Source organism: Oncorhynchus kisutch, linkage group LG3, assembly GCF_002021735.2.
Source record: "Oncorhynchus kisutch isolate 150728-3 linkage group LG3, Okis_V2, whole genome shotgun sequence".
In the NCBI taxonomy this organism is placed as follows: Eukaryota; Metazoa; Chordata; class Actinopteri; order Salmoniformes; family Salmonidae; genus Oncorhynchus; species Oncorhynchus kisutch.
In genome coordinates, this window is record NC_034176.2 from 16406923 (window position 1) to 16430268 (window position 23346).

Below are 23346 nucleotides of genomic sequence, written 5' to 3' on the forward strand. Positions count from 1 at the left end.
CAGAAAGTCTCTGGTTTGTCCACCAGAGATCAAAGTCTTTCGTAGTTGTAGCTTGTTATAATGGATACTTCAGAGTACCATTTGGTCGTTCGACCGGTTGCGTTTACCAGACGTAAGTACTTAAACAGCTGCAGTCTGAATAAAACACAGCTGGCAAGGAAGTGGTATTCGAGGTGGACTTCTAGTCCAACTCAGGAGACCATCCACGGCTTCCGAGCATATTACTTGCTCATGTTCAGTCTCTGGATAATAAAGTAGATGAGCTCAGTGCGGGTATCTCCTTCCAGAGAGACATCAGGGATTGTAACATACATACAGCAAGCTGGGTTCTCAGTACATCGTGCATGTCACGCCCTGACCTTAGAGAGCCCTTTTATGTATCTATTTGGTTTGGTCAGGGTGTGATTTGGGGTGGGCTTTCTATGTTTTGTTTTCTATGATCTTGTATTTCTATCTTTTGGCCGGGTATGGTTCTCAATCAGTGACAGCTGTCTATCGTTGTCTCTGATTGGGAATCATACTTAGGTAGCCCTTTCCCTCCTTTCAGTGTGGGAAGTTAACTTTGTTTGTGGCACATAGCCCTTAAGCTTCACAGTTGTTTTGTATTGTTTATTGTATTTGTCGGCGTCATCCTAAATAAAAGGAATATATACGCTCACCATGCTACGCTTTGGTCTAGTTCTTTCGACGGCCTTGACAGTGCAGACAGGAATAAAGAACTCTCCCTTGGAAGAAGAAAGTCAGGGGTGTATGTTTCATGGTTAACTACGCATGGTGTGATTGTGATGACATACAGAAACTAAAGTCCTTTAGGTCACCCGACCTAGAATATCTCCCAATCAAATGCTGACCGTATTACCTCCCAAGAGAATTCTCTTTGGTTATTGTCACATCTGTGTTTATCAAGCTGATACCACAAACTACACTGGAATTTATGCAAACGAAACCACATATCCTGAGGCCACATTTATTGTAGCTGTGGATTTTAACAAAGCACATTTGAGGAAAACACTACTGAGGTACTACCAACACATTGACTGTAGTACTCGCGCTGGAAAAACATTGGACCACGAATACACAGATTTGGTGAGTTCATCAGGAAGTGTATAGGAGATGTTGTACACACTGTGATTATTACAACCTACCCAAACCAGAAACCGTGGCTAGATGGCAGCATTCACACAAAACTGAAAGCGCAAACCACCGTATATAACCATGGCAAGGAATATGGCCGAAAACGAATAAAAGCAGTGTAGTTATTCCCTCTGTAAGGCAATCAAACAGGGAAAAACATTAGTACAGAGACAAAGTGGAGTTGCAATTCAACTGCTCAGACACGGAGGTATGTGGCAGGGTCTACAGACAATCACTGACTAGAAGGGAAAGCCAGTAACGTCGCGGACACCATTGTCTTGCTTCCGAACAAGCTAAACACCTTCTTCGAGGATAACACAGTGCCACCAACGCGACCCGCTACCAAGGACTGTGGGCTCTCCTTCTCTGTGGCCGGCGCGAGTAAGACAGTTAAGTGTGTTAACCCTAGTAAGACTGCATCATTAGGCCACGTCCTCAGAGCATGAATTGACCAGCTGGCTGAAGTGTTACGGACATATTCTATCTCTCCCTATCCCCCTCTGCTGTCCCTACTTGTTTCAAGATGTCCACCATTGTTCCTGAAAGCAAAGGTAACTGAACTGAATGACTATCACCCCGTAGCACTCACTTCTGTCATCATGAAGTGCTTTGAGAAGCTAGTTAAGGATCATATCACCTCTGCCTTACCTGACACCCTAGACCCACTTCAATTTTCTTACTGCCCCAATAGATCCACAGGCGATGCAATCGCCATCGCATTTCACTCTGCCCTATCCCATATACCTATGTAAGAATGCTGTTGAATGACTATAACTCCGCATTCAACACCATTGAACCTTCCAAGCTCTTTGTTAAGCTCGGGGCCCTGAGTCTGAACCCCACCCTGTGCAACTGACTTCCTGTCGGGCCACCCCCAGGTGGTGAAGGTAGGAAACAACACCTCCACTTCGCTGATACTCAACACAGGGGCCCCACAAGGGTGTGTGCTCAGCCCCCTCCTGTACTCCCTATTCACCCATGACTGCATGTCCACACACACCTCCAACTCAATCAATACGTTTTCAGATGACACAACAGTAGTAGGCCTGATTACAAACAATGACGAGACAGCCTACAGGGAGGAGGTGAGGGTTCCTGGGCGAGTGGTGCCAGGAATATAACCTCTTACTTAACATCAACAAAACAAAGGAGATGATCGTGGAAACAGCAGAGGGAGCATGCCCCTATCCAAATCGACACGACCGCAGTGGAAACAAATCAAATCAAATGTATTTACATAGCCCTTCGTACATCAGCTGAAGTGCTGTACAGAAACCCAGCCTAAAACCCCAAACAGCAAGCAATGCAGGTGTAGAAGCACAGTAGCTAAGAAAAACTCCCTAGAAAGGCCAAAATCTAGGAAGAAACCTAAAGAGGAACCAGTTTATGTGGGGTGGCCAGTCCTCTTCTGGCTGTGCCTGGTGGAGATCATAACAGAACATGGCCAAGATGTTCAAATGTTCATAAATGACCAGCATGGTCAAATAATAATAATCACAGGCAGAACAGTTGAAACTGGAGCAGCAGCACGGCCAGGTGGACTGGGGACAGCAAGGAGTCATCATGCCAGGTAGTCCTGAGGCATGTTCCTAGGGCTCAGGTCCTCCGAGAGAGAGAAAGAGAGAGAGAAAGAGAGAATTAGAGAGAGCATACTTAAATTCACACAGGACACCAGATAGGAGAGGAGAAGTTCTCCAGATATTACAAACTGACCCTAGCCCACCGACACATAAACTACTGCAGCATAAATACTGGAGGCTGAGACAGGAGGGGCCAGGAGACACTGTGGCACCTGGACAGGGCCAAACAGGAAGGATATAACCCCACCCACTTTGCCAAAGCACAGCCCCCACACCACTAGAGCGATATCTTCAACCACCAACTTACCATCCTTAGACAAGGCCGAGTATAGCCCACAAAGATCTCCGCTACGGCACAACCCAAGGGGGGGGGGGGGGGGGGGCAACCGAGACAGGAAGATCACATTAGTGACTCAACCCACTCAAGTGACGCACCCCTCCTAGGGACGGCATGAAAGAGCACCAGTAAGCCAGTGACTCAGCCCCTGTAATAGGGTTAGAGGCAGAGAATCCCAGTGGAAAGAGGGGAACCGGCCAGGCAGAGACAGCAAGGGCGGTACGTTGCTCCAGAGCCTTTCCGTTCGCCTTCACACTCCTGGGCCAGACTACACTCAATCACATGACCCACTGAAAAGATGAGTCTTCAGTTAAGACTTAAAGGTTTAGACCGAGATTGCGTCCCTCACATGGGTAGGCAGACCATTCCATAAAAATTTAGCTCTATAGGAGAAAGCCCTGCCTCCAGCTGTGTGTTTAGAAATTCTAGGTACAATTAGGAGGCCTGCGTCTTGTGACCGTAGCGTACGTGTAGGTATGTACGGCAGGACCAAATCAGAGAGATAGATAGGTGGAAACCCATGTAATGCTTTGTAGGTTAGCAGTAAAAGTTTGAAATCAGCCCTTGCCTTGACAGGAAGCCAGTGTAGGGAGGCTAGCACTGGAGTAATATGATCAAATATTGGGGTTCTAGTCAGGATTCTAGCAGCCGTATTTAGCACTAACTGAAGTTTATTTAGTGCTTTATCCGGGTAGCCGGAAAGTAGAGCATTGCAGTAATCTAACCCAGAAGTAACAAAAGCATGGATACATTTTTCTGCATAATTTTTGGACAGAAAGTTTCTGATTTTTGCAATGTTACGTTGCTGGAAAAAAGCTGTCCTTGAAACAGTCTTGATATGTTCGTCAAAAGAGAGATCAGGGTCCAGAGTAACGCCGAGGTCCTTCACAGTTTTATTTGAGATGACTGTACAACCATTAAGATTAATTGTCAGATTCAACAGAAGATCTCTTTGCTTCTTTGGACCTAGAACAAGCATCTCTGTTTTGTCCGAGTTTAAAAGTAGAAAGTTTGCAGCCATCCACTTCCTTATGTCTGAAACACAGGCTTCTAGCGAGGGCAATTTTGGGCCTTCACCATGTTTCATTGAAATGTACAGCTGTGTGTCATCCGCATAGCAGTGAAAGTTAACATTATGTTTTCGAATGACATCCCCAAGAGGTAAAATATATAGTGAAAACAATAGTGGTCCTAAATTGGGACCTTGAGGAACACCAAAATGTACAGTTGATTTGTCAGAGGAAAAACTATTCACAGAGACAAACTGATATCTTTCCGACAGATAATATCTAAACCAGGCCAGAACTTGTCCGTGTAGACCAATTTGGGTTTCCAATCTCTCCAAATGAATGTGGTTATCGATGGTATCAAAAGCAGCACTAAGGTCTAGGAGCACGAGGACAGATGCAGAGCCTCAGTCTGATGCCATTAAAAGGTCATTTACCACCTTCACAAGTGCAGTCTCAGTGCTATGATGGGGTCTAAAACCAGACTGAAGCATTTCGTATACATTGTTTGTCTTCAGGAAGGCAGTGAGTTGCTGCGCAACAGCCTTTTCTAAAAAATTTTGAGAGGAATGGAAGATTTGATATAGGCCGATAGTTCTTTATATTTTCTGGGTCAAGGTTTGGCTTTTTCAAGAGAGGCTTTATTACTGCCACTTTTAGTGAGTTTGGTACACATCCGGTGGATAGAGAGCCGCTTATTATGTTCAACATAGGAGGGCCAAGCACAGGAAGCAGGTGGAAAACTTCAAGTTCCTCAGCTTACACATCATTGATGGTCTGGAATGGTCCACCCACACAGACAGTGGGATGAAGAAGGCTGAAGAAATTTGGCTTGGCCCCTAAAACCCTCACAAACTTTTACAGATGCACAATTGAGAGCATCCGGTCGGGCTGTTTCACTGCCTGGTATGGCGACTGCACCACCCGCAACTGCAGGGATCTCCAGAGTGTGGTGCGGTCTGCCCAACTCATCACCAGGGGCAAACTACTTGCGACCCACAGCACCCGGTGTCACAGGAAGGCCATAAAGATCAGCAAAGACATCAACCACCACCCGAGCTACGGCATGTCTACCCTGCTATCATCCAGAAGGCAAGGTCAGTACAGGTGCGTCAAAGCTGGGACCGAGAGACTGAAAAACAGCTTCTATCTCAAGGCCATCTGACTATTAAATAGCCATCATTAGCCGGCTTCCACCTGGTTACCCAACCCTGCTGCTGTCCTATTTACATAGACATGGAATCACTGGCCACTTTAATAATGGAACACTAGTCCCTATAATAATGTTTAAATAATGTTTACATACTGCTTTACTCATCTCATATGTATATACTGTATTCTACTTTACTGTATTTTAGTCAATGCCACTCCAACATTACTCAATCTAATATTTATATATTTCTTAATTCCATTCTTTTACTTTTAGATTTGTGTGTATTTTTGTGCCTTGTTAGATACTGATGCACTGTTGGAGCTAGGAGCAAAAGCATTGCACTACACTCGCAATAACATCTGCTAAAAATGTGTATGTGACCAATAACATTTGATTTGATTTGAATTGTGATCATTGCCAATGCTCGTTTGATTGTATTGACATTCCCAGCCTTAGTCACATTTGTCCATTTTTGTCCAAAATATTGAGTAATTGAAACTGAAATAGTACATCCCGAATGGAGGCGGCAATCAATGTACCAGGCCAGCTGTGATTTACAACCTGACAGCAATATTTTTGGACTACCAAGATATGTATTGGTGAATTCTATTAATCATGCATTGAACTGCATCCATCTATTCTGCAAACAATGCCTTACTGTACGTCGTGGAATGGTGAGTGTTCCAAATCTGCAAAGTAGCTAAAACGCTGTCAGTTCCACTATAAAAGTGAATTGTGTCCATGTCCCACTGCATGTATTCTATATAGGCCTGTCCATAAAACCTCAGCAGTCTTTACCCAAGCTAATTCTAGCACAATTTGTTCCAAAACATAATTTTCTCAATTGGCAAATATTAAGTTGGAATGTAAAATTTTAAGCTCTCTGTACATATCTTGTCCTCCACGATTGATCTTATATCCATTTAGTTGAATCTATTTGCTTCCTGTTTTGACTGTGTTCTCGCTGGAATGTGGTCAAGTCTTTCACGGTAAGACGGGTAAAAGCAGGAAGCAGATTTAACCTAGCAATTTACAATATTAATACCTATTTCAGAAAGTATATTCATTTTCAGTTTCAGACAATACATTACCTGTAAAAAATATAAGGCAATGTTTATTTGACCCTCTTTCAAACAGCCCCTTATTTACCCTTTTCTTGCAGGTATATTCCCTTCAATACGTATCAGTTTTATACACAATGCTGAAACATCAATCCATGTGGAGTCAGTGCCACATTTTCATTTGTGCCAAAATCTAAATGAAAGAAAAGTTATCTTGCAAATTCAGGCTATGGTGTGAAGTAGGCTTTTGGAAGTGTCATCTTTATACATGAATGCCGTCTTAGGTGTACTTTGGTGTGCGTATCAATGCAGAAGCACCTTTTTTCCCACTCCTATATATTTATTTGTTATTATGTCATACAAAAGTGTTATATTGTGTGAAGTTTAAAATGCATTCTGTCATTACTAAATGTGTATTGATATATGTGATGTAAAATATGTTATATTTTAACATAACTATTTTTAACACACAAAAAACATTTGATCAATTTCGATATTTAATTAGTAATCTTCCTCAAATGAAGGGGATGATGAATCAATCTTTACAAAAGGGAAGGTATCTGATTTCGCGTCTCAGTCATTTCATTCAGAATAAGTAGAGTCAGCCGTGAGTTAGCCTGCACCCAGAGCAGGATTCTTTGCCATAGAGATCTTTGGAGGATCTTTGGAGGATCTTTGGAGGATCTTTGGAGGCTGCTGAGGGAAAGACGGCTCACAATAATGCCTGGAATGGAATAAATGGAATGGCATCAAATGCATGGAAACCATGTGTTTGATGTATTTGATAACATTACACTGATTCCACTCCAGCCATTATCATGAGCCCGTCCTCCTCAATTAAGTTTCCACCAACCTCCTGTGATAGAAATGTACCTGGCTAAAAGATGAGCCTCTTTTGTATGCCCGGTTATGCCGAGTTGAACTCAGAGTTCACCAGAGTTACCTTGCTAACTCCTCAAACCTGCTTCGTAGGATGGCCCTTAGGTCTTTTCAAACCTGCTTCGTAGGATGGCCCTTAGGTCTTTTTAAACCTGCTTCTTAGGATGGCCCTTAGGTCTTTTCAAACCTGCTTCGTAGGATGGCCCTTAGGTCTTTTCAAACCTGCTTCGTAGGATGGCCCTTAGGTCTTTTCAAACCTGCTTCGTAGGATGGCCCTTAGGTCTTTTCAACCCTGCTTCGTAGGATGGCCCTTAGGTCTTTTCAAACCTGCTTCCTAGGATGGCCCTTAGGTCTTTTCAAACCTGCTTCGTAGGATGGCCCTTAGGTCTTTTCAAACCTGCTTCGTAGGATGGCCCTTAGGTCTTTTCAAACCTGCTTCGTAGAATGGCCCTTAGGTCTTTTTAAACCTGCTTCGTAGGATGGCCCTTAGGTCTTTTCAAACCTGCTTCGTAGGACGGCCCTTAGGTCTTTTCAAACCTGCTTCCAAGGATGGCCCTTAGGTCTTTTCAAACCTGCTTCGTAGGATGGCCCTTAGGTCTTTTCAAACCTGCTTCGTAGGATGGCCCTTAGGTCTTTTCAACCCTGCTTCGTAGGATGGCCCTTAGGTCTTTTCAAACCTGCTTCCTAGGATGGCCCTTAGGTCTTTTCAAACCTGCTTCGTAGGATGGCCCTTAGGTCTTTTCAAACCTGCTTCGTAGGATGGCCCTTAGGTCTTTTCAACCCTGCTTCGTAGGATGGCCCATAGGTCTTTTCAAACCTGCTTCGTAGGATGGCCCTTAGGTCTTTTCAAACCTGCTTCGTAGAATGGCCCTTAGGTCTTTTCAAACCTGCTTCGTAGGATGGCCCTTAGGTCTTTTCAAACCTGCTTCGGTAGGATGGCCCTTAGGTCTTTTCAAACCTGCTTCGTAGGATGGCCCTTAGGTCTTTTCAAACCTGCTTCCTAGGATGGCCCTTAGGTCTTTTCAAACCTGCTTCGTAGGATGGCCCTTAGGTCTTTTCAAACCTGCTTCCTAAGATGGCCCTTAGGTCTTTTCAAACCTGCTTCGTAGGACGGCCCTTAGGTCTTTAGTTGGGATTTATTTATCCTTGTTTTGACCACCTACCCCTTTCAGATACACAACAAATATCAGCCCAAAAGAAGCAGGCATGGTAAATTTGGTGGCGCAGTGGTTAAGAGCACTGTACTGCAGCGCCAGCTGTTCCATCAGAGACTCTGGCTTCGCGCCTAGGCTCTGTTGTAATCGGCCACGACCGGGAGGTCCGTGGGGCGACGCACAATTGGCCTAGCGTTGTCCGGGTTAGGGAGGGCTTGGCGGTAGGGATGTCCTTGTCTCATCGCGCACCAGCGACTCCTGTGGCGGGCTGGGCGCAGTGCGCGCTAACCAAGGTTGCCAGGTGCACAGTGTTTCCTCCGACACAATTGGTGCGGCTGGCTTCTGGGTTGGATGCGCGCTGTGTTAAGAAGCAGTGCGGCTTGGTTGGGTTGTGTATCGGAGGACGCATGACTTTCAACCTTCGTCTTTCCCGAGCCCGTACGGGAGTTGTAGCGATGAGACAAGATAGTAGCTACTAAAACAATTGGATACCACGAAATTGGGGAGAAAAAGGGGGGGGGGGGGGGGAGATGATCTATATACGGACAAGATACTGGACTGACCGCTCTAACAATGGGAATGCATTTCCGTAAAGGCTAAAGGCATGCGGGAGGAGATATGACAATGAGAGGGCAGATATGCATGTGAATAACAGGCACAACTCTGATATAGATAGTTTGCGGAATGCCACTTCTGTCCACTTACATCAGGACATTCGTAACAACATAATCATCACAAAACTTTTCTTAGATTAAGTGAGCCTCAAGTAACAAATTTGCAAATACATTTCATGTTGATCAAATTAGATACTCACTCATGGACCTCCAAACAAAAAAATCCCCACTTCCACTAACACTGTATTTTCCTGGGGACAGTTTTGGGGACAGAGTCAAGCCTCTCGCTTTGCCACTTCCTCTCTGATTAAACACAATGTATATGATTTCCAAATGTAACACAATATATATGATTTACCAATACAACACAATGTATATGATTTCAAGGATAGAGAACAAGACCGCTTAGCTTAGAAGTACACCTTTAAACCATCATTTTGTAACGGATGTTTTAGCAAATCTGAAATCATTTTCGGGAAGAATTGTGCCAGAATGAACTGGTGCAAATGATTTTCTTTCCTGCTGGGAATCACGACTTCAGAGGTTTTTATGGAATAAATTTAGTGGAACATGGACACAGCTCAACTTTAGGACACTCAAAAGGTATGAAAACCTATAAAGTAAACAATGTCTTTTCATTCCTTCCCCTGGTCATGAATTCATATTTGTTGATCTATTCAGACCATATATAGAAGACACAGTAAAAGCACTCATCTTATATCCAACGTGGGAGCGTACATAAACAGACCTACTAGGCAATATAGAACATCTCTTTCTGCCAGCTCTCTGGCAACAATACCTCTTATTCACAACATTAACGAACTCAAAATGGCCACCATGAGCGCACCACTAAGGCTACCCCATCCTACCCTGGGCCCACTCTGAGGCATCATTGGAAGACTTTAGCCTGGCAGGGGCACAAATCGTCTTTGTTTTGAACTGTTTTTTCAAATCTAATTACAGGGGGCCATTTTCTTTGTTGTTGTTTAAAGTGCTTTCATGACTGTTTTAATTTCTTCTGCGGCCTGGGCGTTTGCTCCCACCCAAACCCTGCCTAATGGCTGAGAGTGCTGAGCAGGCAGATATGGGCCCATAACGTTAACCCAGGAATTTACCCAGCGCAGTTCATTACAGAAAGCCCAGTGAAGAACACTGAGGCGTCTGTGGACACTCCATGTTGTTTTACTCACTGACATGTTGAAGAATATCTCAATCTGATTTTACAAGCCCCATGAGGACTGTAAACTGGCATGTATTGGTGAAGGATATGGTAAAAGGCACATCAATTGTGGTGCTAGGAGAATGAAGGGACTAACTACCAGGGGCTGATCTGATCATTAACTTATTCATGAGCGTTATTACAGATTGTGTAAAAGCAATGCAAGTGCCATTTTCCTTTTACTCTTACTTTATTTAGCTGGTTGGGAAACATCAAACTAACACAAACTTAGCAATGACACACAATAATTATATATATTAAAAGAGTAATGGAAAATATTCAGCTCTTCACAGACTACTGTAAGTGCCTGGCTGGTTACATCAAAGACACTGTGAAAAAATAAACAATTAACCATGGACTGGGAATATGTTCATAAATAATGCATTTCTCTTTTCTCTTAGAAAATACGTTCTGCAATGAGTAACCTTATATAGATCTAAAAGTTTTCATGCTGTGAATTGACACACAAGATATTAGCCTTTCCCCTACAGGCCACCTCCAGAGAAGAATGAAGGAATGCCAATGACATTTGTGAAAAAGCAAACAGACACAGAGAAACTTAGGAACAAAAGTTATATGCCAGCACTTGTATTTGATAAGTAATTTCGAGGGAGAGAAAAGTCCTAAATCAAAGTACTGAGATCACTACTCATCGTAATAACTTATTCTTTGTGATATTTACCATCTTTCTCACTCGGCTAACGGTTGTTTTCATATCCTTTCAATGTATTCATTTCAGTGAGTTACATGAAAATAAGTGGCACTGATTTCAAGCATCATTGCCATTACATATAGCAACAGATAATATCATCAATAGATTATGTCCATTCAAAATATGAGCTAAGTCAAACACACAGACAGACAGACAGACAGACAGACAGACAGACAGACAGACAGACAGACAGACAGACAGACATCCCCCATGCACACTCTGACACCAGGAGCAGGCAAAGCAGGTTGCCATCGCTGTGGGAGCAGAGGGGCAGCAGGCAGGGAGCAGGGGGAAGTTGCCTGCCTGTCCGTCACCATGCTATCAGAGTGCTATCTGTGCCAGACGCCCACAGCCCTGCAGCACCACAGAGATACATTCCAGGATCCAGGAAAGCCGCGGGAAACAGAGCAGGGTCCCGGGAGAGGTGTGACAACGTCACTGTGTACAGGGGCCACCTAACGCTGAGCACACACACTCTCAGACACCAGCACCAACACAGAGACGCCACAGAACTGTCACTCTGCCACTCCTACATCAAGCAGACGCTTTTAGAAGGCTGATATGGCATCAAAGAAGGGTGGGCTCATATTTAATGATTGAGAACAAACTAGACTTTAATTGTATTGATAAAATGTATTTTCAATTATGCGAAAATTATGTTATGTAGAGGACAGCATTCAATAGAGATAGAGGATTTGATCAAAATAGGTTTACTCATGGCAAGCTGTATCTGTAGCAGCTTCATCAGATAGAGAGAGAGTGAAAAAGTTTTGGTTCAGCCTGTCTATATGGACACGTACTCCCAGCCCTGGCTACTCATCCACTCTATAGCAGTGGCAGCAACAGCAGCAAGGTGAGGGAAGAGAGGCTCAACTGGATTGTCTGAGAGGTCAGAGAGAGCCATAATGTCAGTCTCTCTCATCATTTCTCACCCACTGTGTCTGTGTGTGTCTGTCTGTGTGTGTGTGTGTGTGTGTGTGTGTGTGTGTGTGTGTGTGTGTGTGTGTGTGTGTGTGTGTGTGTGTGTGTGTGTGTGTGTGTGTGTGTGTGTGTGTGTGTGTGTGTGTGTGTGTGTGTGTGAGTGTGTGAGTGTGTGAGTGTGTGCGTGTGTGTGTGCGTGTGTGTGTGAGTGCGTGCGTGCGTGAGTGCGTGCGTGCGTGCGTGTGCATGAGTGTGCGTGTGTGCGCGCGCATGTGTGTCTTCGCTCTATGATGAGTCAGGCCAAATATTTGCCTGCTTGTTTATTTGGGATTTGTGGGCATCTCCCCAAAAACATAGTACAAAAATCAAGAAAAAAGCTAATGAAAAACAGTCATGTTGTTCAATATTTGGAAGCCTTGAGACTGTCTACTCAAATATTGCCCCATTGGCTGTTAGGAGTGAAAGAGGAACAGAACTTACACTGAGACTGACAGTGAGATCTCTGTCGCAGCCCAACGGTCTGTTTATCCGTCTGCTTGCTGGTTTATCTGACTGTCAAATTATCCCTCTCCGCAAACATGGCGTCGTGAGCTGGCTCTTAGAGGTTCTTTACACAGGCCAAATATTCCCATTGGTCAACCCGGAGTGGTGCATTAACTTACAGTAGGCCTCTCTCACGCCAGGTAGCACATCCTATTTGGATTGGATTACCTCAGTATGAATGTTATGCTGTCAAATGTCATCTAATATTAGCTAGGTTTTCTAATTATTTGGTTGCATAATGTTTATCATCTGATCTGTAAGAGGGTAGTTTGACAGTGACAGTATGGTATCTATTAACATTGACTAATAGAGTTCATACGGTACACTAACTCACAACATTAGTTTGCACATTAAATCAGAGTTTCAAAAAAGAACAAAACTTGTTCAGCGAAAGCCAAGGTGTGCACAGTAGGTTTCTTCTCAATGCTTGGCCTCCTCCAAACATTATGAGCCTGTTCAGCTGCCATTTTCACTCCAGCCACAGTATATACAACAAATTACACCGGTTAGCTTTGCGAGTGACAGAAGCTTTCATTAAAATCAGATCAGCACGGATGAAAATATCCTCTGTTGAAAATCTCGATTCCACGCGGGTTACACAGCAAATACATGGCAAACATAAATACATGGGCTATCAGTGCAATGATTCATAGATGCCTGAGCAGTTTGTCGTAAAGTATCAAAATGATCTCTCTTTACCCCGAAAGTACTATGTAGTACTATGTCTCTCCCCCGCCGCGTGATAAATGGATGCAATATGCACCATATAGGAATGGTAAGAATTTGAAAACTGATCCAAACAAATAAAAACAGTAACTCACATTTAAAGGCCTTTATGGTGATTAAAAGATTTGGCAAAATGGTCTAACCAGAATAAATTATTTTTATACACGCTGCAATGAAGCCGTACCCGACTGTGTGTGTATTGGGTGCCGGCCAGAGCATAAAAATTCACTTCCATTTAACTTCAGAAATGGTTGCTAAGGAGTTGGTGTATTGACCAAACATCTCATTCACTGCCATTCAGTGAATGGGCATGAATTGTCACAAGTGACTTATTCATTGCCCCTGACACACTCTGTAAGAATATAAACACAGGATGTGACATGTGTAAGTAGACACCTTCTGTTCTACCCCAGAGAAACCGTTACAGTCACTTTTTAAAAAAAACAAAGACTTTCCAGTCAACCCATTTGTCTACCCTTCGCTTCAATTAGGCGTATCAGCCAGGCTTCTTGGCCTATACAGTACAGCCAAGCCTCTTCACTAGCCTTACTCTAGATTATACTGTATATCCAAGCCACTTCACTACCCTAGCTGTATTCCAAACTATAGTACAGCCAAGCCACTTTACTAGCCTAGCCTGAAATGTACTAGGCGATAATATTGAAACCAAGAAACCATGAAGACAGAGTTGTCATTTTCACAAAAGCATAAGCTGCGTACCAAAAGGAAGGGAAAACCATTTAAAGTTGTTCCACTGTACATTTCCATGCAAACCCCAGGAGATGACACAGCGCCTTTCAGTGTTTAGACAGGCAATGTCACACCAGCACTGTCTACTTTCATGGAGAAAGAGACAGAGAGAAAGAGAGCGACAGAGAGAGCGAGAGAGAGAGAGGGAGAGAGAGAGAGAGAGAAAGAGACGGAGAGAGAAAGAGCGAGAGAGAAAGAGATGGAGAGAGAAAGAGAGAAAGAGAGAGAGGGAGAGAGAAAGAGAGAGATTGAGAGAAAGAGAAAGAGAGAGAAAACAAGAGGGAGAGAGAAAGAGATGGAGAAGGCAAAGGCGAAGAAAAGAGAAAGGGAGAGAGAAAAACATGGAGAGCAAGAGAGGGAGTAACAGACCATGACAACAGCGGGAGAAAGAGAGGGGGAGAGAGAACAAGTTTGAAAAATAGAAGGAGAGAAAGAAAGAGAGTGAGGAGATGTGAACTGCATCCTCAAGCCACCCAGAATGCAGGACTGTATGCAGAGGGCAGAGAGAGGGACCAGCATCCGACCACTTCACAGAGGCTGCAGGATGTGTGGACACAGTTCTGTACTTCACAAACACCACTGGTGCCCAATACCTCCATCGCTGCCCTGTCAAGGCAGGCATCAACCTTTGGGCCCTGAACAATATTTGTGAGTGTGTGTGTTGATATTGGGGGGTGGGGGATAGGAGGGGTGTATGTCTATATGTGTGTCTCAGGGGGTGGTGTTTGTCTACTATCTGTACCTGTGTATGTATGATTCTAATAATGGTCTCAATGTGTTTTAGTCAGGAGTCAGGAGTGTAGGATGCGTGTAATGTTTTGTAAGTGTGCATAGATCCTTATTTGTGAGTGTGTGTTCCCAGAATATGTGTGTGTCTCTAAGTGTCTCTGTATGTGTATATTTATCTGAGAATATATCTGGTTTGAGTGTGTGTGTATATGTGCGTGTGTGTGTGTGTGTTTGTGTGCGTGTGTGTGTATGTGTGTGTGCGTGCGTGCATGTGTTTGTGTGTGTGTGTGTGTGTGTGTGTGTGTGTTTGATGGAGGTCGCGGCATGTGGAAAACTAGTCCTAGGCTTGGAGCTGCAGAACCTGTGTGGCTGCCAAAGAAAACTGTGGTAGGAAGAGTCTGCTAATAGAGCATGATCCATGTCACCTGAAACTAGAATCATCTGAAACCCAGAAACCACAGCAGCCAGGCATCTCCCTGGCCTTCTAATAAAGCTCGCCAGAGGCCCTGGGCCCACGCCACCTCCCACCGGGGTCCTCCATTAGATGGGCCGCTTCCGCTCGCGTGCCTACCCACCCCACTGCTCCATGGGACTTCCAGCCATGTCAGATGCGCTATTAACACGTGTTCCAATGTCTGAGCTCACCTTACTGTGGTTTCGCTTCAGAAAAAGTATTATATTGAGACCTTGTGCAGTGCTACTCACACACACACACACACACACACACACACACACACACACACACACACACACACAATGTATTTTGCAGGATGGTGCCGGGGACCTGCATTGAGTTCCATTATAAAGAGGACAATCCCGTCTTTGTGTGGAAGCCAGTAGCTAGCTCTCTGCCGAGGCACCCAGACATACGGATGGATATTGTGTCCATTCATTCACACTGTTCTATGGCTTTCCCACCTGTCCATAGCTTCTGCTTCTCATCAGGCTCAGAGTCATGTCCTATCAAATCCCTGAAACAGAGGGGCTCCATATTACACAGATAGTGTTGGGGTCTAGTCTGCTAATAGTCTAAACTTTATACTTTAATTGTCTAATAATCTACTCTGGTAGTAGTAAAAGTTATATTTGTTCAAATGGATATTCTCCGTTGAGCATGCTTTTTAGTCCAGAACTAGGTTTATTCTCAGTCTAGGAAACCAGCCCTAATAGTTACTATTGTAAAAGTCTGAAGTTTACTCACATTGTCAAGTATTCTACTCTGTTAATACTCTTAATGGTCAGAAAGTTTTTTTTTTACCTTTATTTAACCAGGCAAGTCAGTTAAGAACAAATTCTTATTTTCAATGACGGCCTGGGAACAGTGGGTTAACTGCCTAGTTTAAGGATGATATTTATTCATACTTGAAGGAAAAAGTATGACAACAAACATAAAAACATATAGGTGGGGGAAAAGTGTCCCCTTCAGTTGTCAACTCAACTAGCTTCTAAGTGGTCTTAATTTTTTATTTATTTATTTATTTCACCTTTATTTAACCAGGTAGGCTAGTTGAGAACAAGTTCTCATTTGCAACTCCGACCTGGCCAAGATAAAGCATAGCAGTGTGAACAGACAACACAGAGTTACACATGGAGTAAACAATTAACAAGTCAATAACACAGTAGAAAAAAAGGGGAGTCTATATACATTGTGTGCAAAAGGCATGAGGAGGTAGGCGAATAATTACAATTTTGCAGATTAACACTGGAGTGATAAAGGATCAGATGGTCATGTACAGGTAGAGATATTGGTGTGCAAAAGAACAGAAAAGTAAATAAATAAAAACAGTATGGGGATGAGGTAGGTAAAAATGGGTGGGCTATTTACCGATAGACTATGTACAGCTGCAGCGATCGGTTAGCTGCTCAGATAGCAGATGTTTGAAGTTGGTGAGGGAGATAAAAGTCTCCAACTTCAGCGATTTTTGCAACTCGTTCCAGTCACAGGCAGCAGAGAACTGGAACGAAAGGCGGCCGAATGAGGTGTTGGCTTTAGGGATGATCAGTGAGATACACCTGCTGGAGCGCGTGCTATGGATGGGTGTTGCCATCGTGACCAGTGAACTGAGATAAGGCGGAGCTTTACCTAGCATGGACTTGTAGATGACCTGGAGCCAGTGGGTCTGGCGACGAATATGTAGCGAGGGCCAGTCGACTAGAGCATACACGTCGCAGTGGTGGGTGGTATAAGGTGCTTTAGTGACAAAACGGATGGCACTGTGATAAACTGCATCCAGTTTGCTGAGTAGAGTGTTGGAAGCAAATTTGTAGATGACATCGCCGAAGTCGAGGATCGGTAGGATAGTCAGTTTACGAGGGTAAGTTTGGCGGTGTGAGTGAAGGAGGCTTTGTTGCGGAATAGAAAGCCGACTCTTGATTTGATTTTCGATTGGAGATGTTTGATATGAGTCTGGAAGGAGAGTTTACAGTCTAGCAAGACACCTAGGTACTTATAGATGTCCACATATTCAAGGTCGGAACCATCCAGGGTGGTGATGCTGGTCAGGCGTGCGGGTGCAGGCAGCGAACGGTTGAAAAGCATGCATTTGGTTTTACTAGCATTTAAGAGCAGTTGGAGGCCACGGAAGGAGTGTTGTATGGCATTGAAGCTCGTTTGGAGGTTTAGATAGCACAGTGTCCAAGGACGGGCTGGAAGTATATAGAATGGTGTCGTCTGCGTAGAGGTGGATCAGGGAATCGCCCGCAGCAAGAGCAACATCATTGATATATACAGAGAAAAGAGTCGGCCCAAGGATTGAACCCTGTGGCACCCCCATAGAGACAGCCAGAGGACCGGACAGCATGCCCTCCGATTTGACACACTGAACTCTGTCTGCAAAGTAATTGGTGAACCAGGCAAGGCAGTCATCCGAAAAACCGAGGCTACTGAGTCTGCCGATAAGAATATGGTGATTGACAGAGTCGAAAGCCTTGGCAAGGTCGATGAAGACGGCTGCACAGTACTGTCTTTTATCGATGGCGGTTATGATATCGTTTAATACCTTGAGCGTGGCTGAGGTGCTTCCGTGACCGGCTCGGAAACCAGATTGCACAGCGGAGAAGGTACGGTGGGATTCGAGATGGTCAGTGACCTGTTTGTTGACTTGGCTTTCGAAGACCTTAGATAGGCAGGGCAGGATGGATATAGGTCTGTAACAGTTTGGGTCCAGGGTGTCTCCCCCTTTGAAGAGGGGGATGACTGTGGCAGCTTTCCAATCCTTGGGGATCTCAGACGATATGAAAGAGAGGTTGAACAGGCTGGTAATAGGGGTTGCGACAATGGCGGCAGATAGTTTCAGAAATAGAGGGTCCAGATTGTCAAGCCCAGCTGATTTGTACGGGTCCAGGTTTTGCAGCTCTTTCAGAACATCTGCTATCTGGATTTGGGTAAAGGAGAACCTGCCTGAAGAAGCAGAAATTTAAAATGTTCTACCAGGGTCACCTTTGTAAATGTTTGTCCCCTCCCTCCCTCCCTCCCTCCCTCCCTCCCTCCCTCCCTCCCTCCCTCCCTCCCTCCCTCCCTCCCTCCCTCCCTCCCTCCCTCCCTCCCTCCCTCCCTCCCTCCCTCCCTCCCTCCCTCCCTCCCTCCCTCCCTCCCTCATTCTCTTGGACAAGGCTTTAGCACCACTGTAACATTAGTCTATTGACTCCAGATAGCGCTTTGTGGCTATTGAGTGTCTGAGTGCTGCTCTGTCTGTCTGTCTGTCTGTCTGTCTGTCTGTCTGTCTGTCTGTCTGTCTGTCTGTCTGTCTGTCTGTCTGTCTGTCTGTCTGTCTGTCTCGCTGTCCCGCTGTGTCTCTCTCTCTCTCTCTGCCTGCTCCTCATCTCTGTGTTATCCCCTCTCACTGTCAGAGGAGCCCAGTCTGGCCTATCTCACACACTCTGGCCATTAGAGCCTTAGAGGCACAATCTTCCATACAACACATTACAACCCACTAACTACTGCATACTGCTTCAGCAGAACACAGCCATAATCAGTTCACTTCTATTCATTCAACATCATAGAGCCAAAGTCTAAAGGGTATTTGATATTAGTGTCTGGTGCATCTCGTTCTCAATGGCGTGTTAGTTGTTCCTATTCACTGATAGCATGTGTTTTATTTTTTTTTTGCTTTGACTAAAACCAGGAAGTTGGTAGTCTTTAACTTTTGACCTTGAAAAAGAAAATGGCCAATGCTATATCTGACTGGTACAGGGGAGATTCCCGAACAGGAAACTGATGTACGAGCAGCTAACAGATCTACAGTAATATAGTAATAATAAATGCCATTTAGTAGACGCTTTTATCCAAAGCGACTTACACTCTTGAGGGCATACATTCTACATATGGGTGATTTCGGAATCAAACCCACTATCCTGGCATTGCAGGTGCCATGCTCCAACAACTCAGACAAAGAGGACCAGCTGTCTGTATTAAACACACTGGGCCATGTGAAATATGTCTAATTTCCTTCCCAAAGGAACAAACATGTTACCAGCACCATCCTAATTTGGTCTCCTGTATTACCATGATGCCCGACAACCTCCATTGATAACTCCTGCTATAACTCCGGCTTTTCCATGGAGAGGATAACCTTTGAGTGGTCAGCTAACCCATTCCCTTTAGGGTAGTCGAGGTAGCCAGCCGTTTGTGTTGTTGAACCCCTCCCACCAGGGGTTACACGTTGTTGTTGTCTTTCATTGAAAAGTTGGATGCAAAACCACGCTGTCTCAACTAACACATACTGGATGTCTTATATGTGTCGGTCTTCATGTGTTTCACAATTCAAAATGATGTAGTGTATATTGTGGAATTCTGAAGAAGATGTGTCTGAGAGGACCACTTAGCAGGATCCTATCAGTCTGATCGTGTCCTTGTTTTACAGTAGAAACCATCAATTGAGTGTGTCTCCTTGTCAATCTGTGGCACGTTGCATGCAAATAAATCAAAGCGTGAATTATGCATGGGAGATTTGAAGTAATTGCGATGCCCTATTTTGAAAAAAAAAGAAAATAAGAAATATGAAAGCAGCCAATTAGCATGAAGAAAATACCCAAAATAACACAAATAAATACAATAAATTCATTAGTCAATGTTGAATAATGCTTTTAAGAAAAAATGTAATAATCCCCAGACATTAAGATCCTTCAGATACCTTCATTAAAGACGGTTTCACTGTATGTTAATAAGATGTCTTAGTCATAATATTATTTGGAAATAGAAAATTATAATTTATTTCTCCTGTTAATCTCCTGAAGAATAAAAGAAGGAGTTTTGGAGTGAAGACTTGCTACTAGAGTCTTTAAGATCTTAACTTTGGTTGTACGTTTTAGAAAAGTAAAAAAAGTGTTTCACACATATTAAATGATTATTGTCAAAGATATTAAGTGAATAGAATTGAGATGACTGAAACCTCTGTGATAATGTTGCATGCATTCTGTCATGTTTTGACCTCGTGCTTTGACCTGAAGTTCGGTGTGAACCGTGAAAACAGTTGACAGGAAGTATGTATGATAAAGAGGGTGATGATTTCCCCACTCTCAAGCCATCGTGATTCATGAGAGAGAAATTCATTCATACCAAATCATCTGAGGTTACTAGTTAGATTTAAACCATGAGGGCAGACTGTGAAATTAAAAGCCCCCCTCCCCCTCCCCCCCATTCCCTTTGGGCTGATGGTATCTCCCGAACTATATCAATTTCATTCTAAACTGGCCAAATTTCCAGGCGCTGTGGAACGGTCCAAATAGCGTTACAAATGGGGAGAGATAAATGGGTTAAGCTAATTGCAGTTAGATAATAATAAAAGTTATTATTTATATTCTCTGTCTTCTAGCAAAGACCATCCATCTGCACTATATCTTCAATAACATTCAAGCTGATTAAACTTTTTTCCCTTTCTATGTTATTATCAAGTGAAACATGGCTCTAAGACAAAGTACTATTGTCTATCTCAGAAGAGGCAGAATTTGACATGCTCATTTTGAATTATCACACTTACATTATGTCTATACTAAAATCATGCCCTATAGCCTCTCTTTTTCTCTCAATTTTTCTCTTGCTAACTCACTCTATTGTGTTCTTGGTTTTAAAGCAGTCATCATGCTAAAATATGACATGCTCTTCTATAAAACACGTTTAATATGTAATATGCTGACGTGGCTTAGATTTTTGGGGATTCAGATGTTTTTAATACTGGTTATCTTACTTCTTTGTTGTTGTAGTCACTCTCATGTCAAAATCCATATTTGAAATGATTGTTGTAATGTAGATTGTTTAAACAATGGTCCAAGGATTCAGAGTCAAAGATAAAGAAAACACACATTTTACTATTCACGATATTTTTACTATTCGCGATATTTTTACTATTCACGATATTTTTACTATTCACGATATTTTTACTATTCGCGATATTATATAGTTTGTTAAGGTTATTTTTTGCAAGATGTTTTATGTGATCAGATTTATCAATTTTGCACTGATGATTTTAAGTTAATTTATATTACACTGAACAAAAAAGTAAAGGCAACATAAAGTGTTGATCCCATGTTTCATGAGCTGAAATAAAAGACCCTAGAAATGTTCCATACGCACAACAATATTATTTCTCTCAAATGTTTTTAACTCCCTGTTAGTGAGCATTTCTCCTTTGCCAAGATAATCCATACACCTGACAGGTGTGACATATCAAGAAGCTGATTAAACAGCATGCTCATTACACAGGTGCACCTTGTGCTGGGGACAATCAGAGGCCACTCTATAATGTGCAGTTTTGTCACACAACACAATGCCACAGATGTCTCACGTTTTGAAGGAGCATGTAATTGGCATGCTGACTGCAGGAATGTCCACCACAGCTGTTGCCAGAGAATTGGATGTTCATTTCTCTGACATAAGCGTCGTTTTAGAGAATTTGGCAGTACATCCAACCGGCCTCACAACCACAGACCATGTGTATGGCGTTGTGTGGGCGAGTGGTTTGTTGATGTCAACGTTGTGAACAGGGTGGGGTTATGGTATGGTCAGGCATAAGCTACAGACAACGAACACAATTGTCTTTTGTCAATGGCAATCTGAATGCACAAAAATACAGTGACGAGATTCTGAGGCCCATTTTTTAAGGTATCTATGACCAGCAGATACATATCTGGATTCCCAGTCATCTGAAATCCATAGTTTAGGGCCTAATTCATTTATTTAAATTGACTGATTTCCTCATATGAACTGTAACTCAGTAAAATCTTTGAAATAGTGCATGTTGCATTTATAGTTTTGTTCAGTATATTGTAATTACATAAAATTTGAATGTAAGAAAATGTACACTGTTCTGCAAATAAAGTATATAGCCTTATATTAGCTGTGTTATAAAATTCAACCTTTAAAGGACACCATTTTGGATTCATGATATTAAAAAAACACAATAACCAAAAAATAAAGACATCTATCAAGACAAAAGTGCTCAGTAGGAGATGAACGTGCTTGTATGAAATATTAGAGAAGCAGACCAACTGATCTGAATTATTTACACCCATTTTGAGTGACAGAAAAGTAGTGAGTCTTTAGACAAACAAAGCCAGCTGCACCACACAGAGTTTATGTAACACTGGCTGTGCGAAAATCCATTATGTCAAAACTCATTTCCTGCCATAAGAAAACCAAACAGGCCTGTCTAAAGAGGGTTTACAAACCTTGATTCAGCTTCCCAGACCACTGTTAAGTAATGAGGTAGGGAGAGAGACGGTCGGGTGGATGCTGTTTAGATCACTTCTAGCAGGTAGTACAGTGACACTGTGAACCCAAAAAAGGTGCTATCTTGAACCTAAAAGGGTCTTCGGCTGTCCCCATAGTAGAACCCTTTGAAGAAACCTTTTTGGATCCAGGTAAATCTTTTTGGATTATATGTAGAACCCTTTCCACATAGGGTTCTACCTGAAACCAAAAAGGGTTCATCTATGGGGACAGCCGAAGTACCCATTTGCAGCCATTTCATCTAAAAGTGTACTTATTCATGTTGTTGAGGAAACACCTCTCAATCTTTTATGGGGCAGATATTATAAAACAAGGTGCAATATGTTATTTTCTCTATGTATATACAGCGTGCCCCTTGCCCTTCTCACTGTGTTTAATGTGAGAGAGGGGTCATAATAGCTTGTAAGTCATATCGTTCAGACCCTATATATGGTTTCGTGAGAATAACGATTTTCAGGGTGTCTCATGGTCTGACCCACACCGCTCTAGCCCTGTCACCTTTCACCGCAGATGAGGTGCCACATCGGCTGATGCAGTGGATTGAGACGCATCCATTGCAACAAGACAGCTATCTGTTGCTTAAACTGACAGATTTTTATGAGCATCATTGTATTATACTAATTCGATTTCCGCAGGGCTGTGGAAATTGACTCTAGGGGGTTAATGGGAACATTTCTGTTTGTTCACTGTCTGGCCATTCTGCTTTTTGCTTGTGTCTTTAGTTTTGTAACTTTTCATTGTTACCAGGATCTCTGTTGACAGACCTTGTTAGACACGACCCATGCCCCAAATCATATATATCCAACCAAATGATCTGTGTGCATCCACAACATGGTCACAAAGGAGCTGTCCCGCGACATATATTCAAACTCACCCACCTCAAACAAACTTTTTGATAGTTCACCAAACAGAACTAATGACCTTGAAAGAGGAGCAAATGATCAAACATACAGAGCCATCTGTGTGCCCTGCAGGCAGCCTAACGTTTCCGTCTTTGCCAAGGTAGCCTAATGAAGCTCGTACATTTTACATGCAAATCTCCGCCTAATCTTACTCCTCTCTCTGCTAATGTCTCAGGCAAATAAATATATAAAACCCAAT